Source organism: Cebidichthys violaceus, unplaced genomic scaffold (assembly GCF_023349555.1).
Source record: "Cebidichthys violaceus isolate CVI_PGR_0920_01 unplaced genomic scaffold, fCebVio1.0.p SCAF_13, whole genome shotgun sequence".
In the NCBI taxonomy this organism is placed as follows: domain Eukaryota; kingdom Metazoa; phylum Chordata; class Actinopteri; order Perciformes; family Stichaeidae; genus Cebidichthys; species Cebidichthys violaceus.
The window spans coordinates 14,895,767-14,915,579 of record NW_027176296.1 but is presented as its reverse complement, the minus strand read 5'-3'; positions in this window follow the sequence as shown (position 1 = coordinate 14,915,579).

Here is a 19,813-nt window from a genome sequence, read left to right as displayed (position 1 = left end):
TCGTGGGAGTCAAAGTGCGGCCTGCACGAGTTTCTCACGGGGGACTTCCAGCGGGTCAGTGGGGGGGGAGAAAAAAAAAAGTCAACCCACTTTGCCTGAAGCTCGTTGGACAACGCCTACGTCCCTCAGAACCACTGTGCTACGAGACAATAAGGTGCAGCAGTCTGCACCACGGGCGGATCTGCATCTCACAGTGTAAATACTTTCATCTATCAGACGTCTGCTTTGAACTTTTGAACTGCTGACTGATACCGTCAGGAAGTATTAGCATCTAGGTTGAGCTGAGATTAAAATGCAGAGTAAGAAACAGACTAAAAAAAAAAAAAAGAGTCTTAGTTTAATATTGCAATAATATGATAACATAAATAAAAACCAGCCTTGATTCACTGACACAGATCTGGCAGGGGGATCTAGTACATCCCATTCAAGCCGTATCATTTGGTGGAGAGGCCAATATTGTTCACATTCCTATCATTTGGAGCGATTGTTTTACTTCCCTATGAAAGTGAATCCTTATGTGTAACTACTGTTCCAATAATGAAATGTTTGACCATGTCAGAACCACCTCGTACTCTACAAACAGCTAAAAACAGCTGTGGCTCATGACCACACAAAGGAAAAGGGCAAATTATTTCAGGAAAATGTGCTTACCAAGATGTTTTCCAAGAAAAATAATATAGTTAGCTCGACTATATGCCTTTGTGCAAATATCTAGACCAGTGTTTCTAAAAAGGGGGTACCAGTACCCCTAGGGGTACTTTGGAGGATTGCAGGAGGTATGTGAGAATAAAAAAAAAAAGTTAATATCAATCATACATCATTCCTAAAATAATTTAACTATAATAACCAATAAAAAATGTAAATATAAGTTTGATAAACCCCATTTGGACCATTTGGTTATTAAAAAAGTTTGACAACCACTGATTTGATTTGACAAATCCATGTATGTAACCTAAATGAAGGTGATCGCAGTTAGACTGGAGGTGTGCAAACGCTTGTTAAACATAGATACATATTTATTACCGTCACTGAAATATGACTATATTAATTCATATCATTTTAGTTTACCTTGATAGAAAGGGGAAATGGATCAAATATAGGGATGGAAGCGACAGGAGACCTCGAGGAGGGACAGATGAGGAGAAAGAAAAGAGGAAGCAAGGAGAGGAGAGAAAGATGAGGCAAGCTTCCAAAAAAAACCCTTTCCAAACACAGGAAGTCTGGATGGGACCCATGCTGGCCTAGAAGACATTAGTTGTACTGTACTTCAAATCAAAGTTTCAAGTTGTATTTTTAGCATGATATTCCTTTCAAAGGTTGTGGAACACACTACTTAGACTACAGCATCTTTTGGTTTGAATGATATCACCATGGATCTATCATTTTGTATCTTAGGTTTCTGAAATTGTATGTTTAGATATGCAAATGAGGCATTACTTCATTAATTCTGTGCAATTCTGAATACATTTCCAGAACAGAACTCTGAACCTTGGATGAAGGCAGGGTTAAAAAATCGTGTTTGGAGAGTCTGAAACAGTCTGAATCATTTTGATAAAACATTTTGAAGACACTACAGGTGATTAGGGTAGAGAATAAATAACTAATAGATATCACCATGAAACTTCACCAATTGATTCCATACATTTTGCTTAAATATGCAAATTCAGGAGAAATCAACTGACACAAACAGACAAAGCAGTAAAATAAACACCTGAATGTGTATTTTGGATGTTTTCTTTCCACTAGTCTGAAAGGAGACTCAAAACTGACCAGTGCATGAAAAACTATGTTTAGCCTTAACCTAATAAATACACTGGTTCAGAAAAGTAGCATTATATCTGCAGTTATGTATGACTTATTTTGTCTGTAAGGCTTTATTAGTCCTGCAAACAGACACTTTACATCTTTGGACTTGCACTAGTTTTCCATAAACGCGAAGGAAATTGTATCATTTGGGTTTCTAACAAATGAAGTAACCATTAGCACCATGATACCTTTCAGAAAAACGGCCTCTGATTTGATATTCCAATGCGTACTGCATGTTATCCTCATAAAACATTGTTTCGCACACTCCCACTCCCATTTCTTCTCTGCACCACATAACTGACTGATCACCACAGAGGTTTTATTCATCATGTCATTGTGAGCAGTCCAGTGAAGTCACTCTGTGTACGTATAGGAGATATATATATATATATATATATATATATATATCATAGCAGAGCACAACCCGGCACACTGTAGCACCCTATATGAATATTTGTCGCCATCAATCTGCACTACTTAGTTAATAATGCTTACACTTAGTTTAGTGCGCTGGCAGCTTTTCACCAGTCACACATAATGAGGAAAGAGTAGGTGTGGAGAGGACATCCATAAGCCCCGAGACAAGCGGAGCGGTGCTGGGGAGACGGAAGAGCAAAGCAGCAACTTTTGAATATTACTGACCCAGCACTTGGGGGGAAAAGGCAATGCACAACAAGACGGAAAATGAATGCTTTTTTAGTCTGAAAATCCTTTCACCCTCTCACATTCAGCAGATCAGATTAAGAGAGAGGTTTAAGAAGATTTTGACACGCACAAAAAAAAAAATAAAAAAAAAAAACTTCTGAGCCACGGGAGGGGGGTGGGGGGGTGGGGGGAGAGGAGTCGGGGAAGGTGGTAGGGAGCAGTTTGTAATTCAGTGGCTTCAGGCAATTCATCACAGAAATTGAGTTTCTAATGCAGCATCTTGTGAATCCCTTTTGCCCTGTCAACGTTTTAATACATTACATTGAGAATGTAAATCATGTTTGAAATTTGGCACAAACTACACAGCCCCCCACTGCACTCCTCGCGCCCGCTGCGTCGCGCACGTACATGCGTGCACGGGGGGGGGGGGGGTGACATGTGCACACATGTGTGCAGCATCATGATTTTTGCATAAAACACTGTAGGGATTATTGTTTCTGCTAACTATTATTCAACTCCAATTAGAAAAAAAAAATATATATGGCAACGCGAGACAAAAGAAGCCGATACAGTAAATACAGTAAGTCAGCAATGAAATATGAATCAGAATCGGCCATTTTAACAGAGAAAAAAAGCTGCTTTTGTACTCAAGCAGACAGTAGACCAACATCACTGTCACTGACTTCCATGAGGTTGAGGTTTAGATCATGGAACTAGGTACAATTATGGGTAAAAAAAATCGGAATACTTTGTGGAAACACATCCCTCATGAAAAACATTTTTTACCCCATACTTTCTTATTTTTATCAAATGATGTCCCCATTATTAGTCTGCAGATGCAACGATTTGCAAAGAGAATATTACTATAAAACATGGTTATTTGAAGCATATTAGCCTATTGCGACCACATTGTTACCATGTTATTACGAGCATTTTCCTTCCCCATTATAAAACCAATGTTTGCCCTATCGTTACTTAAAACGTCCTGAGCCGTTCCTAAGGATCCGTATCGGCAGAGATACTGGTTAAAATAAAGCGGATCGGAACCCGATCCTTTCTTAACTTCGTCAGCCTGCTAGAGTCCTTTACCACAGCCGCTGTGTGAGCGTTTCAGCCAGTGCGAACCCACAGCTTTATCAGGGTTCAAATTTCAAACGCAGCTGTCATTAACTCTTATATTACACACACACGCACGCACGCACGCACGCGCACACGCGCACACACACACACACACACACACACACACACACACACACACACACACCTTATATTAACTCTGAGTATGAAGCCCTTTTCCCAATGGACAAAAAAAGCAACAGCTTTAGTGGGAATGGATTTCACCGCCAATCAAATCGCCAATTGACAAATTAAAAAGGTTTATTTTGAAGATTATTTTTACCAAATTGCTGGTGAACAATATATTAATTCAATGATAAACACATTCATCAATGTACTTATTACATTTTTTTTTTTTTTTCAAAGTTAGGAAAACAATGTTTAAGTCAAGCCTGACACATAAAAGGATGATCCTAGTCTCTTTTACACAGTGAGGCACACAGCTTATTAAACACTGGTGTCGGATCGGTACTTGGTATCGGCCAACACTCAAAGCCCAGGTATCTGTGCTGGGACTTAATAAAGGTTGGATCTGTGCATCCCTAAACCCAAAGATCCATTTAAGCATCATAGAAAACAAAGAAATATTCATAATTTTTGAAGAATTTGGAGTGAGTTTGCTTCTCTTTGGTTGCAATACAATATATGACTTTTCTATTAGTTTGGTAATAACTACAATATAATAATGTGCATCTACTCAGAAGTTTGTTTGGACTGAGCTGACTCTTTAAACTGAAGTGGTGTCTAACCTTTCCTCCAGCAAAACAATTTTCAATGTTTTTTTTAGAGTCGACAGCTTCCTTCATGAATAAAAAAAAAATCATGTTTCAAATATTTTCAGAGAAAAAACACAATGTCAGTTTTTAATAGAAAAGTCAAGATGCCACAAAAACACTGCATTCACACGTTTACTCGGATCACCAAAAGTTCATTGAATTCCTCTTGAGCTGAGCGACCAGAGGCACTTTGGGAAATGAGCGAATGTTCAACGAGTTGGTGAGATGACAAAAGTCAACAGTTTCCTCAAAATGAGTCCACAGTTACTTTTACAGACGTAACAGGGCAACAGTTCTGCCACTTGATTACAGAAATCAAAAACAGTTCTCTTTGATGAATGTCTTAACAATATCCAACTGTTTCTTATTATTAATTAATCAACCTTTTTTTTAAATTAGCACTATGTAATTAACAGTTGGCTCCACATTATGAAATGAAATACAAAAGTTGTAGTCGGTAATGCATTAAAAAGTAGGTTCAGGGTCTCTACATAGTTATGAAATCCTTGAGTGTTTACGAATACTATGCATTACTGATTATGACATGGTTGAATGGGAGGACTGTGTAAGCGAGGCCAGTACACAATCCAGCTAACAAAAAAAACAAATTCCATATTTGTCAAATGATATGGCACAATAACGCCTCTGTAATGTGAGAACAGAAGCTGTTGGACATACTAGACTGCATAAAGCCTCAATATTTATTGCACCTTAATTTTAACAAAAGGAAAAAAAAAAATCTATGCTGCATAGATCCCCATTACTGCATACATTCTTAATGTCTTAAAGAGCAACTAAACCGAAAATCTTGTTTTTAAAGTATATATATATATATATATATATATATATATATATATATATATATATATATATATATATATATATATATATATATATATATATATATATATATATATATATTAGTGCTGGGCAACGATTAAAATTTGTAATTGTGATTAATCGCATGAATTTCTGCAGTTACTGTGCACGTTTCAGCAAAATGTCTGTCTTCTGTTTTCATGACAGTCACAGCATGTGAATGCAGCTCCCACTGTTCATCAATATAATGCACCGTAACTCAGAGGTGATTATGGTAACCCAGCGATGTCCGGTAGTCTCCAGTGAGAGCAACAGCTGGTGCACGTTGTAACGCCGTCACTTTTGTAGTCCTCTCCTTTTCATATAACTCGTGTATTCTTCTTGTGAGGGTGCGTCTTGAGGGAGGCTCATACATGCCGTCATTCGCTGCGATCCTAAGAACGTTCCTCAGACCGACATCTTCCACAATACTAATCGCCTGCAGTTTGTATCTATCCACTTCGCTGTGGCACTTGTCTTGCTTTTGTTTATCTATACTTCTCCCACACGCTGCATCAACGTAGTCCGCCGAAGCCACCCTTCACCGCTTGTTCGGTTGATTTGCTGGCATCAACGGTGTGTATTGCATTCAAAAAATATTTGTCGGCGTTAATTAATTAATGTGTTAACGCGATAATAACGCGTTAACTTGCCCAGCCCTAATATATATATATAGATATCTATAGATATAGATATACACAGCTATACAAATCCACACTGAGAGAATGGATGTAACTGGATACCCAGTTACTGTACATCCACTTGCACTTGGAAGTTACCCATCAAACTCTTCTGTTGTTAGCAGTAGAGCTATAACCCACTAGAGCAGCTGGGGTTAAGCGAGATGTTAAGGGAAACATGATGGTACTGTAGGGCAACATTAAGGGAGCAGAAAAGCATTACACACTTACTTCCCTCCTCACATTTTTCCGCTCTAGTGATTCTGGTCCAAAGCCTGCTTCGCTAACCTTTAGGCTACGACAGCCCCAATTAAACTTAAGTACAACAACAACTCCTCAAACTGTGGATTTCCTCAAGTCAGTCATTCTTCGTAATGCTTTTCATTTTTTTTATTTTTTTTTACCACTTGCAAATACCGCGCTGTGAGCAGGTCTTCTTTGGTGGAGTGTGGCGCTCATGCTGCTCCGCAAGGTAAAGTGCACAATGAGCACATTTGCTTCAAATACGCTACTATCGTTTTCAGAGTTGGGGGATCATAGTATTCAAATCCGTATTTAACCTTTCAAGGCAGGAGGATTATGCAGCAAAGTCTCCATTCCGAGCCGTTTCCTCGCCCCCTACTCCCCTGCCATAATAATGATCATTATCATCATTGTGTGAAAAGAGGATTATCATATCGTTATATAAACCCAGGAACACCCCTACTATTATGAAGTAATTTCACTCTCATCAGTGGACCGGTACCGTGTGTGACAGTCAGCTGAGCTGTCACAGGTGACCATGGCAGTCTTCCATCATTCTCTGAGCTGCCAGCGTCTGCACTGAAGGAGGACAGAGAGGCAGTGTCTCATTTGAAACCACAAAATGGAAAAAGATTAGAAAGCTGAAATCATTGTTTAAAAAATGGTGTCTAAAGGAACTTTTTGTATATTTGTAAATCATGCTTTATGGTAGACTGAGTCATTTTTTTTTTTACACTCCTCTCCTGTTAGTCATTATATTAACTCTCTGAACCTGAAACATTTTTCTCTCTGTAGCCTTGATTTTCACCACAATATATATATATATATATATATATATATATATATATATATATATATATATATATATATATAGTCCTGCACCTATTGAAACAGCACAACCATGACTAGAAGTAAAGAGAACTCACAAATGTTGTGTGCAGTATTACACAGCTACAATGCCATAAATCAATAAATCATAAACAATAAAAAAAAATGTAAATTGAATTTATTTGATAATTAATTTTAAAAAAATTGGCAAACAATGGAATCTTTATATGGAACACAACAAGTGTAACCAATGTTGGAGAAAAAAATTATTAATTTTAAACGAGACATGTAGAATAAAATGTTTTTGATGAAATATCAAAACTTTAAGCTTAGTTTTGGTTGCGTTTTCTGACGGAAGCCTTCTTCACACATGTTCAAGGACCGTCATAAAAGATGAAAATCTGGCGTTATGACAGTTTTTACATCTTCTTGCTGTGACAAACGGTGTAGCTTTGGCGATTGTTTGAAGAAAACATGCTTTTCCCGCCGGCGGGTTGTGGGGTTCAGAGAGTTAATGATGATTGTGCCGGCTGTTTCTACTCCATAGTGAAAAAAGTGCTAATGAGGAAAATAGAGACTTAAGCAGTTGCAGCAAAGTGTTAATATGTATTCATGATGAAAACTTATAGTAGTGATGTAGATAGACAGTGTGCAAGCCAGAGCACGCATTTGTTACTTAAAATATAAAATGTTGCGTCAATACAACCTCCTGAGGTCAATCAAGAGCTCCATGCTGTTAGCAGGCTTCTTATTTTCAAATCTTATAAACTCTATCAATATTTTTTCTTTTTTTTTGAGAGCTAGCGAACAAAGTGAAAGTGTTGGCCACTGTCTATCGTTCTGATGTTCCACGAACCATTTAGCGTTAGCTGCCGACGCAGGTAATAATTTGTATGTTAGCTTAGATAGCAGTCACAAAAATAGTCATCCGAGGCATCCCTGTAATGTAGTTATTTTCAACTAATGTGACAAAGTCGAATTTGGACACGCAATTCTTTCAATGTGAATAATCTTTTAATGAATACGCGATGGCGCTCTGTTCAGGGGAGGGGCTTCAGACTGAGTCGAGCGTGTTGTCCGCGGCGGGCCTCTACGGGCTTATTGAGTGCAGTTCACCGCTGTTGCCGGATTGCTTGATATACTAACATTGCAAACAAACTCTTCTTCACTTCCCTGGAGTCTACGAGCGATGAGCGGCGAGCGATGAGCGGCGAACGCTGCGATCGGAGCTTCTGGGGCCCAAACAATCAGACTGCTAGTCCAAATAAACTTGCAATTTCTTAAAAATTTTCATTTCATTATTGTAATTGAAAAAAGTCTATTATAGTTAAATGACTAGTAGTTTGCAGCAGCACTAACAGTATTGTTTAATGCTTGAATTGGATGAAGCAGTGTCACACTCCTGGCTCAAACACTGCAAGCATTAAGGCTGCAATGTACCGTCTTTATTATTTCATACAATTGGTTTGCATATGGTTTCTTTTCTGAAAGGGCCACTAGCACCATATTGTGGATAAAGTCAGCACTACTGGACATTGATTACAAAAAAAAACACACCTAACGCTGATGACAAACATGCGGCCGCTATGATTCAAAGGCTGCTTTTCTCTCGCTTTTCCCTTCTAATTATTGACAGCGCGCCGCTCGCTGGCATTCCGAAACTCAATGACGAGGTCAGTCCCGCCACTCCCAGGAACCCCAATGTGTCTGCAGCCGCGTTGGTACAGTCTTAAGCATATGGACTCCTTTAATTAAATCATACCTTGACTCGGTCCTCCTCTCAGTCTTACTGACAGCAAGGTCATTAAACTATTAAAGGGAGTCGCAGGCAAAAATTGTTGTGAGCAGATTGAGGCAGGAGAGGTTAATTAAATGGCCGTTGCTTCTCCTTACCTCAAGCAAATCAGCATTCTTCTACCCCAGACAGGCCAATGTGAGAGAATCTCTCTCTCTCTCTCTCTCTCTGATGTGTGAGCGGCACGGCTATTTTGTTCTGTGCTAAAGGGGAAAAAAAAGGTTTATCTCGACAAAAAAAAAGAAGAAAGATTTCTCTCACAATGCTGCACGATACAAAACGGTGGCCTCTTGCTGTGAACCCTGCAACACAGTAAAACTGAGGAAACAAAAGCAGTGAGATAGCACCTCTCTTGTCTGCCGCGGTTAAGGACGAATCGTTTGAGAGTGCTTCAGAGATTATTCAAAAACATCCAGATGCTGTGTATGCGTGTGCCTTTCCTTATTGTGCAAAAAGGGTCGAGACTTGCCATCATGAAGCTTATTTCAAATAATTAGCGTTTTTTTTTTTTTTTTAAATATTCAGCAGCGCTCTGTACATTCGGACGTTTTGTTTTTCACTTGGTATGTCCTTGTAAGACATAAACCCGCCCTTACGGTCTTGCAGCGAGCTAAAGAGCTTACTGCTTATACCGTAACAACATCATCTTCAGGTTCAGCACCGACAAGGTTTGGTTGACCTCACTGCACCACTGTGGCTGTAAGACGCGCTCCTTTAAATATATACGAACACGTGCCGCAAATCACATACCGCTGTGAAACAAAGATATTCATTTCTTTTCAAAGCAGCCAAAAAAAAAAAAAAAAATGTAATCTCAACATTCTTCACCACCCTGCAACTTCACCTTCCTGCCACTGTTAAGATTCTGCGGTAGATTGGGCGCGAGATGGAACCTGTATTGTGGCTACAATCACGACCCACTATTATAACCAACTTTGCCTCAGACAATACAGCGTTTTGAACTGTAGACAGCTCTGATGGCTTTTACAACAGCTGGAAGTGATACTTTACAGATATGGAGAATTTTATCTTCTCCATACCTGCTGCTGGAACTTCACAACAACCTCCCAGATGTTTTGTCTGTGAGTTATCTTCAAAAGCTCACCTAGTCTTTGTGATGATCTGTACATACTATGAATACCAGAACTGGCATTTTATTAAGTTGTGTGTATGTCACGTTCAGGAAGGCTGCATGCTATTTTAAAGATCAGTTCAAACCAATTAAAGATATGCAACCCTGTCCGTTCCAAAAGGTGTGAGCAAATATGATATATGTTTGTGTTCTCCAGGATGGTTAGTTCAATTTACACAGCGACAGTGGTTCTGTCATAATGTTAAATTGCACATTTTACTCTCTGTGGCCTTGATTTTAATTATAAAGTCCTGCATAAAGTCCTCTATGGAAACAACACAATCATGGCTAGAAAAAAAAGTTGCCAGTTACCAATAGCATGAAGAGTGACCTAAAGTACAATGTAATTAAACTATTTATTTAATCCCCAATAAATAGCTTTGATTGGATTCTGTCTTGTTTTCAGTGAGACTCTTAGCTTGAATTGTGTAATTTCCATTGATTGTTTTGATAATGTCGCTGATGTGAAAGCCCTTTGAGAATGTAAATGTATACTGTAATAAAATAAACATATGACACTTGATGTTGATAATGTGTGTGCTCTCTTTTGCCTGCAAACACTGAGTCAATGATCTATGCAATACCATGCAACAATTTGGACAGTAACAAAGTGGTAGCAGAGACAGACCTGTGGGAGGAATAAAACCCTGAAAGTCAACGTTGTTGACTGACAACCAAACAGCTCCATCTCTTTATGATTGTACCACCTGTCATACAGTATTTCATCACCTGCTATTACCACCATAGTAAAGGTTTCTTCCATTTTGAGAAGTTGCATCAGAACGCTAATATCCAGCGATTAACATTAACATTTGAAAAGAACTTTCTTTCGTCTCATGTCAATGTTAATCTTGCAAAATGACATTAGAGCCAAGACAAGAAAAAACAGGGAGTTTTAAGTACCAACCAGGGTTTTTGTCATCGTTCCATGGTGAGTTCTAAGTAACCAACACACTGGCAATATCAGTAATAATCAATGTTGTAGTCAATGTTTACAGCTCGTTTCCCCCAAGTTGCCAAAAGTAAATCCGTTAACGCATTTTTAACGCAAGTGACCAGTAGACATTTTTTATGGATAACCTTAACATGACACATACATAAGCTAAATCCTGCATTAATCACATTTTTAACCACAGGACAGAAGAAGGGTAGCCCACTTTTCCTGGTCAGCTGTGTAAGGTTGTTAGGTTTGTTATATTTCAAATGACTGGCACCACGTTTAAAGTTGTTCCAAGCGTGAAGAGAACTACGGTGGCCTTCAAGGTACATATAAAAACGTGAAAGGCCCTCTCTCCAGCCAGTGTTTGGTTTGTCCGTCCTGGGCTACTGTAGAAACATGGCGGTTCAACATCCGTGGAAGGAACCCCCCTCCCTATGAAGGTGTGAAGGGCTCATTCTACGCCAACGAAAACACAATTCTTAGTTTTAGCTGATTATACACTAATGAAAACATAGTTATAAATAATATATAATATATATTATTTCTTTGCAAATAAATGCCCCTAAATCCTACACACTGGTCCTTTAAAATGGAAAGGTTTTTAGCACTAGATTCTTGCTAAACTGTGGCTATGCTATGCAATTTGCATAGCATAACTAAAGTATGTAAACGACGTCAGCATATGAGTAGCATGAGTGTGAATATGGAGGTTTCAGCCATTTAACAGGCTAGCAATGACCAGTATCATTCTATCGGTTACGTGGAGCCTTGCAGCTACATGAAGACAACAGTAACGATAGAAGCACCGAGTCCCAGGCGAGGTGTTCAAACTTGTGCCCGTGTAATTAAAAAGAATGAAAGTGCTGGACTCAATTATGAGATACAGCACATTGTTTGAGGCACAATGTGGTAGTCGACGACGGCTGCTCTCGGAAGATGAAGTTAGTATGGCCTCGTCTTTTGTGTCCACATGGCACGCGGGCTTGATCAAGGAACTACTTCGTCAGGTGGAGGTGCCAAGTGGGCAAAGGTGGAGACTCAGCCTAGGGTTCGATCTCACAGCTGCTCAGACAGTGTTTGTAATGAGATTCAAGGACTCCACAATGAATTACATGAATGGGTAAGATGTGGATTTTTTTTAATTTTTTTTTAGGAGTTCACTTGACAAACAGGTAAAAATACAGCAACTAAATTGTATGCATGTCCTCCACGTTACACTGGGTTGTATTGCTAGTCCTGTTTTTTTTCCCCCCAATGTGACCCAACCTTCCAAACTTTGTTTTCCTCCTCGTTATCAGAGATGTCGCTGGTCCATCGCTTGTTTCTCAGCTACTCCTTGACATTGAAAAGAATGCGGTGATTGCACATCGGCTTTCTGTGGGTATCTTCTCTATTGTCGGATTGCGACTGGGCAAAAGGTACGTCAGATACATTTTAATTAATCTTCACACAGCTAATTTGAGAAAAATGCGCCGTTAAGAGAGCTGCGATAGAATTAATCGTCATCAATTGGAGTAGGCCTTCGTTATCCCGCTTTCACCAGGTATGATCACCCTTACTGCAGCGCTCAATTCATCCTGTGAAACAATAAGCATTGCTTATCTCGCAGTGGAACAGATAACTGCCGTTCTCTTGTCTGAGGACAATGGCACACCAAACTCTGCTAAAAAAAAAAAAAAAATGGCAATTTAACATGGCCTTGATTGACCGCAAAGGTGCATTAATACACCATATATTGTAATGCGAGTCCTTGTCATCGAAATATTAAAATGTTCTGGTAAACCACTGCTGCTGTTACTGGCAGAGTATTTGCTGTACCATGGGAAACGTCTACCTGACGATGGATGCTATGGAAGTAGATAGTAAACTCTTTTGGGTTTACTTTTTGTCCAAATAATTGTGGAAAAAATAGTATATATATATATATATATATATATATATATATATATATATATATATATATATATATTATGTATTTCCAATTTCCAAATTCATAGACTTTATTTTTGTTGGCAAAAAGAACAAAACAAGTTGAAATATGTATTTGACTAACAAGATGTGTTTTTAATGTTCAAGTTACTGCTTTTCCTTTGAAAACTTGATTATTACTTACTTCTAAGTAGAGTTTAATCGTGTATCTATTTCATTGTAAACACCGATGACGCACTTCCTCCAAGCCATTATCCCCCTTATGATTCAGAAAAGTGAAAAATCTGTGACTATTTTATCTTGAGTATGAGTTTAATATATGCCAACAGGTATTTTCCTTACACATTTTACAAACGATAAACTCGCTCCACAGTATGATTTCAAAAGTCTTTTGTGATCGATGAACCAATGAACCCACAGTGCACAGCAGGAGGACAAAGTTAGCAACTAGCTGGTGGAACATAGTGGAGTATTTAGCCAGATATTTCCCTTTGTATTTAGTGGAGACCAAAAAAGAGCTTAAAGAAGAGTTCATTCTGCACTACGGGCCACCGCTAAAACTAGGTCTCTTTGTATCTGATTAACAGCAAAAGGTTCCCTTTGAAACACCACAGTAAAGTCAGCGACTCATCCGTTCTGTTGTTGACTTTTACTTCCACTTCTTGTAAAGTTCTGGTTTTATGGGTTGTACTCCAGCTGTGGGTCTCATATGCACACAGCCTTTAGAGACTGGAAGCTCCACTGAAATGTTTGAACACTGGAAAACCTTGATCAGCTTCTTCTTATCCTAAAACAAAACGATTTGAACATGTATCTCGCCTGCCGACATATTTATAGAGAATAGAGTTGGGGAAGTTTAAGAAGCAGACAAAGCTCAGGGTTAAGCCGGCAGATAAAGTGTGAAGAGGCTGGCAGCTCACTGTGCTGCACTGCTACTAATTATATACAACAAAAACTGCTATCCATCTCTTTCTTTGACAAGGGACAGTGGTCAGAGTCAGGGAGCTGAGTTAAATGTGAGGAAGCAAAAAAAAAAAAATTGCCTTCATTGCTGCCCTGGCATTACCTATGCAGATCTTTATCAGGAAGGCCGGTGACTCCATTGTGACTGTTTTGCTGGCCTTACAATGGCTTTCTGTGCACCTATGCTACCAGGAGATTGGCTGAAATTATATTCTTTTCATGCTTGGCTAGGCTGCAGCTTAGAAACAAGCTGCTTATGGAAGCCAGGGGAAGATTGCTGATAATAGAAGCTTCACATCCAGTTGACCTTTTTCCTACTCTCTTTTTCCTCCTTCGCAATAGCTCAATTGCAGTGACAGGAGAAAAGGAAACAATCTGTTCCGTAGAGGACACACGACCTGCACCATCTAAGCCAAGGCCTTGGCACTGAATGGCAAGGTCTTGGCTCCTTGCAACCAATACTGTGATTTCCACGGGGCCTAAAAAGGGATTGCCCGGGCTTACTCATTATTTATGTCTGTCAATTTCCACATCTCCTTGCATCTCGTTGCCTACAGCTGGGATTCCAGACCATCAGGTCCTGGACCTGCAGTTGGCCACGGGCTGTTTGCCACAAGGCAGCAAAACATCCAAAAATCCTCAATTTCATCTGCCCTTTGTACAACATATAAATACAACTTTATAGGCGGAGTTACAAAAATATTGCAAAGCCTCTGGAAAGCTGTACACAAAGTTGGAGGCCCTCATATCCTAACATTACAGATAAATGTAATAGTGTCTACCCCAAAATATGTTTTTGGGAGAAAACATATTCAGACGGAAAGTAATTGAAGAAAACTAAACCTCACTGCCAACAATATCTTACATATGGTATCTGTAAAAAATACCATCGTGGGTATAGCTTTAACCAAGAGCTGTCAATACTTTTTATTTGGAATACTTCTTCAGTACTTCTAATGACAAGCATGCTCTTTGCATTACCCAAAGCGATTGGAATGCTGAATGATACTGTTGTAATTTGTTTTATGTAGCCTCAAATTCACCCTCATTTTATTGGGGTCAAGGCAAAACATTTGTGGTCGTATGTTAAATGTGACACAGGACAGGAAACCAGTCTACCAAAGTAAAAAACAAATGTATTGTAACCCTCCACCACCCAACATTCCCTCCTTTCCTTTATTTTGTATTGAACTGTATCAGTGCCACGATACTTCCAGCATTAGCCCCAACAAGACCATTGAACGCATCTTGCAAATGAAGTAGTAGGCATCCTGAAGTCCCGTGGGACCATAGGATCAGGACTCTTGGTTAACCACTGTGGCTGTCAAGTCCCACACCCGGAGTGGTAGTCATTCTGGCACTGTCTTACAGGTGTAGGGGGTGGCTGGTCTTTCAAATTGGCTTCTTGCACCTCTGCAAGGCCCTCTTCTCGTCCCAGTGAAGTAGCTCTTGTTTTTCTGCCATCCTCCATGCGGTGCAAGTGACCAAGCCAGCGAAAGCATCTCTGCTTGAGAAGTGTGCACATGGATAGGATCTTTGCTTGGGACAGAACATCCCTGTTGGGCACCTCATCTTTCCAAGCGATGAAGAGTATATGGGCGTAAGAAAGGCATGGAGTCTCCTTTTCTGGCGAGTCATCGTCTCGCTGGCATATAGGATAGTGCTCACTATACAAGTCCTGTACACCTCAACTTTGCTCCGTGAGTTCATTGTTTGTCTCGACCCTTTTGGTCAACCTTGCAAGGGTGATTGAGGCTATTCCAATCCAACTGCTGAGCAGAGACAGGCTGTCTCTGGAGACCGAACCAAGGTATGTGAATTCGTGGATGGTCTCAAGCTCCTAGGATTCTATGCTGATGTGAGGGTGACTGTTCACATCTAGGCCTATAACATTTGTGTTTTTTTGACGCTGATGGGAAAATCTAAAGTTCCTGCACGCCCTGGAAAAGCAGTCCATCAGTTGTTGTAGGCTTTGTTCATCATGCGTAGAAATGGCAGCGTCATCAGCAAAGAGAAAGTATCTTTGAGTGACTGTTTGCCCCTTCAGCCTTGACAAGGTAAACAGCTCCCGTCATATCTGGTATAGTGGGTCATGGGTGGACCTTACAGTACTCAGAAGAATATAGGGTACCTTTCATTTTCCAGCAAGTGGAAGTCGTAACTCACCAGCCTGACTGTCTTGAGTAACAGTATTCAGCAATGTGCTAATGTACACTGGCTTACTGCATGTGTTCTATCATGTATTTTATCTATACGCAAGTTTGATTAATTCCAAGTTAAAATAAAGAATACATAGTGTTTGAGTGTCAGAATTCCCCATGCAGGAATTGTTGAAACGTTACTGCACTGATTGTGTTCATTGTAAAGGAAAGATTTTTTTAAACAGCGCATCAACAACTAGAAAACTCACATGACCTCAAGATGTACCAGATACTGGTATTTTCCTCAAAGTACCAAAGTTGTTTCTAAATATAACATGTAGATAAAGTAGGGCGTTATTTATCGTTGTCTACTGTACGTGATGTGTGTCGACTGTACAGCACAGAGTCATTTAAAATTGGAGTAAAGACAATTAAAAAATTAATATAATTCTACAAGTTGTTTGAAAGCAACATTACAAGGCCAACACTGGAAAAGAAAAAATCCTTTTCACTTAATGCAGAACTGCACACTCGGCTTGAACCCCGACCCACTGCCAACTTAAGTATGTGAAGCATTCTGCTGAATAATATTCTTTCATCCTATTCATTTTAGTGAATTAAGAATCTTTATTCAGGTGAAATACCTATATGAGATGGAGTCAAATTCTCTTCTTGTTCATTCTTCCTTAACACAGACTGAACTGGAGCAAAATGTGTGCGCACGCACATTCAAATACTGTATTTATTATCTGTTTAATTGTGCAAGTTGAGAAAAACAGGGATGTAGGTGGTTTAGTTGATGTCAGAAATGGTTTTCACATATCATCGTTAACACTAAAAAAAATTTTTAATTTTGGACCCCGATCCCTTAAATACATACCAAAGTAACTCTGGTGCCATTTTTACAGGTCGGCACGTACACCCACTACATCACACATGTTCAATTTAGGGGGAGCTGTGAGATTTTACAAACCCTGCAGGGTAAATTATATGTACGATTAAAAGCCTGGAACCTTCATTTCTACAATTTACAACACTTAACCCCACGCTATGTCGGCTTCATGCCTGCTTCACTCATGTGTGATTTCTAACCTTACAATATTTAGCAGGCTTTCCATTTAAAATAGTGGTTTATTTTAAATCAACACAGATACAATCTTTTATTTCCTATTCATTCAAACTGTGTTTTTAATGCAAATAACCACTATTGAAAGAAATGTAGAAAGACGACTCTCCACTTTTCAGTTCATATGTTTATATTTTGACTCAAATTTTGTAACGATTTCCTTTAGATTTCCAGTTTGTTGAATCTCACTCTATCTACAAGGATTTCACACAAACTCTCAAAGAGTTAAACTGATGAAGTCTCACATATTTTCCAACCTTTCAGATACCAAAAAAAAAAAAAAAAAAAACAAGAATAAAAGTGATCCAGGAGATAGCTCAGGCCCTCATGTGGGGGCCAGTGGTTGCAGGGGATATGTATATCTGCAGATAAAGCCTTCTGTTCCGAAACAGTATTTACCAGGCCTTTTTAGATACACATCAGCCGTGAAGCCATGGGTCCAGCCTTCATTATACTGTGTGAATCTTCCCTCATTTGGCAGGGATAGCATCTCCTTTCTTCCACCTCCAAATACCCCTATCCACATCCCCATTCGCTGTGCACAGCTAACAAGCAAGATGTTGCCATTGATGGTGGCAATATAGCTGGGAAACAAATGGCTTTGTTCGTTCTTTCTCCGAGCCCCCCCAGTCGTTTTTTTGTTTTTTTTTTAACAAAACCTCGAAAGAGCATGGGATTCACAGTCAGTTTGGGAAGATGTGCAAAAAGACCACCGGCACCGGTGAGGTGATGAGATAAGTGAGGCGGACCTTTGAGAAGTTATCGGCGAAGGAAAAGTCAATGAAAGTATCCAGCAGTGATCTTTTTAAAAAAATAAAAAAAGTGTGCAGATTCATGTGAGAATCAGACACATTTCTATTTGTTCTAAATTACAAAATAGTGCAAACCCTCGTATGCAATATTGCATCCAAAAATCAAGCTTCTCCTGTTCTTCCTGCTTCATCATAAAGCGGTTACCGTGAGAGAACGCTCACCGGTGACCTGTCTCTCTCTGGCTGCAGCAATTAGAGACACTCCGTCCTGAGCTCACCGTCCTGCAGAGTGACACAACTGGCGAGGCAGAAAATGATCTTCCCTTCGCATGCACGGTTCACATAGTAAAATAGACACATCAAATATAAAAAAAAAATTCTATGTCCTTATGTCTGAGAAAAGCTTTTATGATGCTACACACTCTGATATATCCGCCGTTTTGGGGGGTCAGGAGACACCCTCTCATTGGCGAGATGCTCCCACTGACACTCCATTGACAACCCCACCCCACCCACCCCCACCCCTCGGAGAACACAAGGCCCCGGGAAGCATAAACATTGGCTTGCAAGGCGTGCACTTGCGCTGATGTTGAGATGGGACCATTCCCCTATCAGATTTCCGTCGTATTTCTCCGGCTGACTAGACTAAGCACAAGTCAGAGGTATGAGCCGATAAAGGGTGTCTTTCACACAGCAACAACACGTACCAGTGTGCTTATCACCTCGGTGCCTAACATGCAATCACAAGGAGGACAGGGGGAAGATTGTTACATTTGGTGATTTGTTTTTTTTTTTTTTCTTTGCTTTTGGGCACTGATAAAGAATGTGGAATCTGAGCAGGAAAAGCCCATCTCTGCAGGCACGACATGAGCCGTTGCCGAGGCGGGCCTTGATTTGCTCCCCTATGTCTTAATGTAAATAAAATGCTTTTGTTGGGGCGGCAACTGAAGTAAACACAGAGGTGCAACCCGGAGCACAAAGACATGTCGAAAATGAGATGAAGTGCCGTTTGAAATGATCTGTCTGCATGCATGTTGCATATTCTGCTTTTAAAAAGGGGAGGAAAAAAAAGCATCTCGTGGAGATATGTGACAAAAGGAGAGAAATAAGTATCACATGTCTTTACTTCTTACACAAGCTATTTAATATAAGGCATAAAAGGGTTTTTTTTTATTTCCATAAAAATGTTCTGTGAGCTTTTAGTCTGAAAGCCACCGAGGCTCAGGCTCGCCTTTATTCCTTTAGCTGTAATGGCAGCAATTAAAAAATATAAGGTGAACTTTTAAACAGCCCTTTTCTCCGGCATGAAAAACACTGTGTTGCAAAACGGTAATAATATATTCATCCCTAGGTAAACATCCCTGCCATGTCCTTTATAAACAACAGCGGCGAACAAAATGAAAGTGATAATTTCTCTCCCTTTGAGAATTCTCTTCTTTAATTCTGACAGTAAACTCGTGGCTGTTACGGGGTGTTAAGTAGGATTTAAAACTTGTCAGACAAGACATGTTTGAAATTGCTTTAAATAAGTGCACTGTGTTGCTGTCAACCACAGGCTTAGAGGAAAATATCCCCACAATTGAAGCACTCATCTGGGCTCAGAGAGCTGTGCCCCAGCAGCCGCCCGCCAAATTCTCCCTCCTGTTCAGTCGACTCGAAGCCCTGTGAGCCAGCACCCCCTGCTGGGCAGAGGGTGCACCGCCACGGGTCCTCAGCAGCAGGAGGCAAAGATGTTTGCATCTGCGTGGTTAACTTTGCATTCTAACAGCACGATTTTAAAAAGGCGTTGATTAAAAAAAAAAAAAAAAAAAGTGTCGTATCAAGTCAACTTCTGCCCTCTGAAATCTAAAAAACCTTGGGGGGGCTTTTCTTTCCGTTGGTGAATGCGTTGCAGGTCTGGATTTAGTATTTGGCCTGGTGCGCACCTCTTTGTTTCCTAAACTCCAGCCATGCGTCTTCACCGGAACGTTTCTGTGCCAAAATAAACCAGCCTCGATCCTCTTCGATGCCACAGCAGGGCCGCAACGAGCCTCCACTGAACTTCCATCATTCTCCGCCTTGTTCTTTAATGCATCGTCAATGA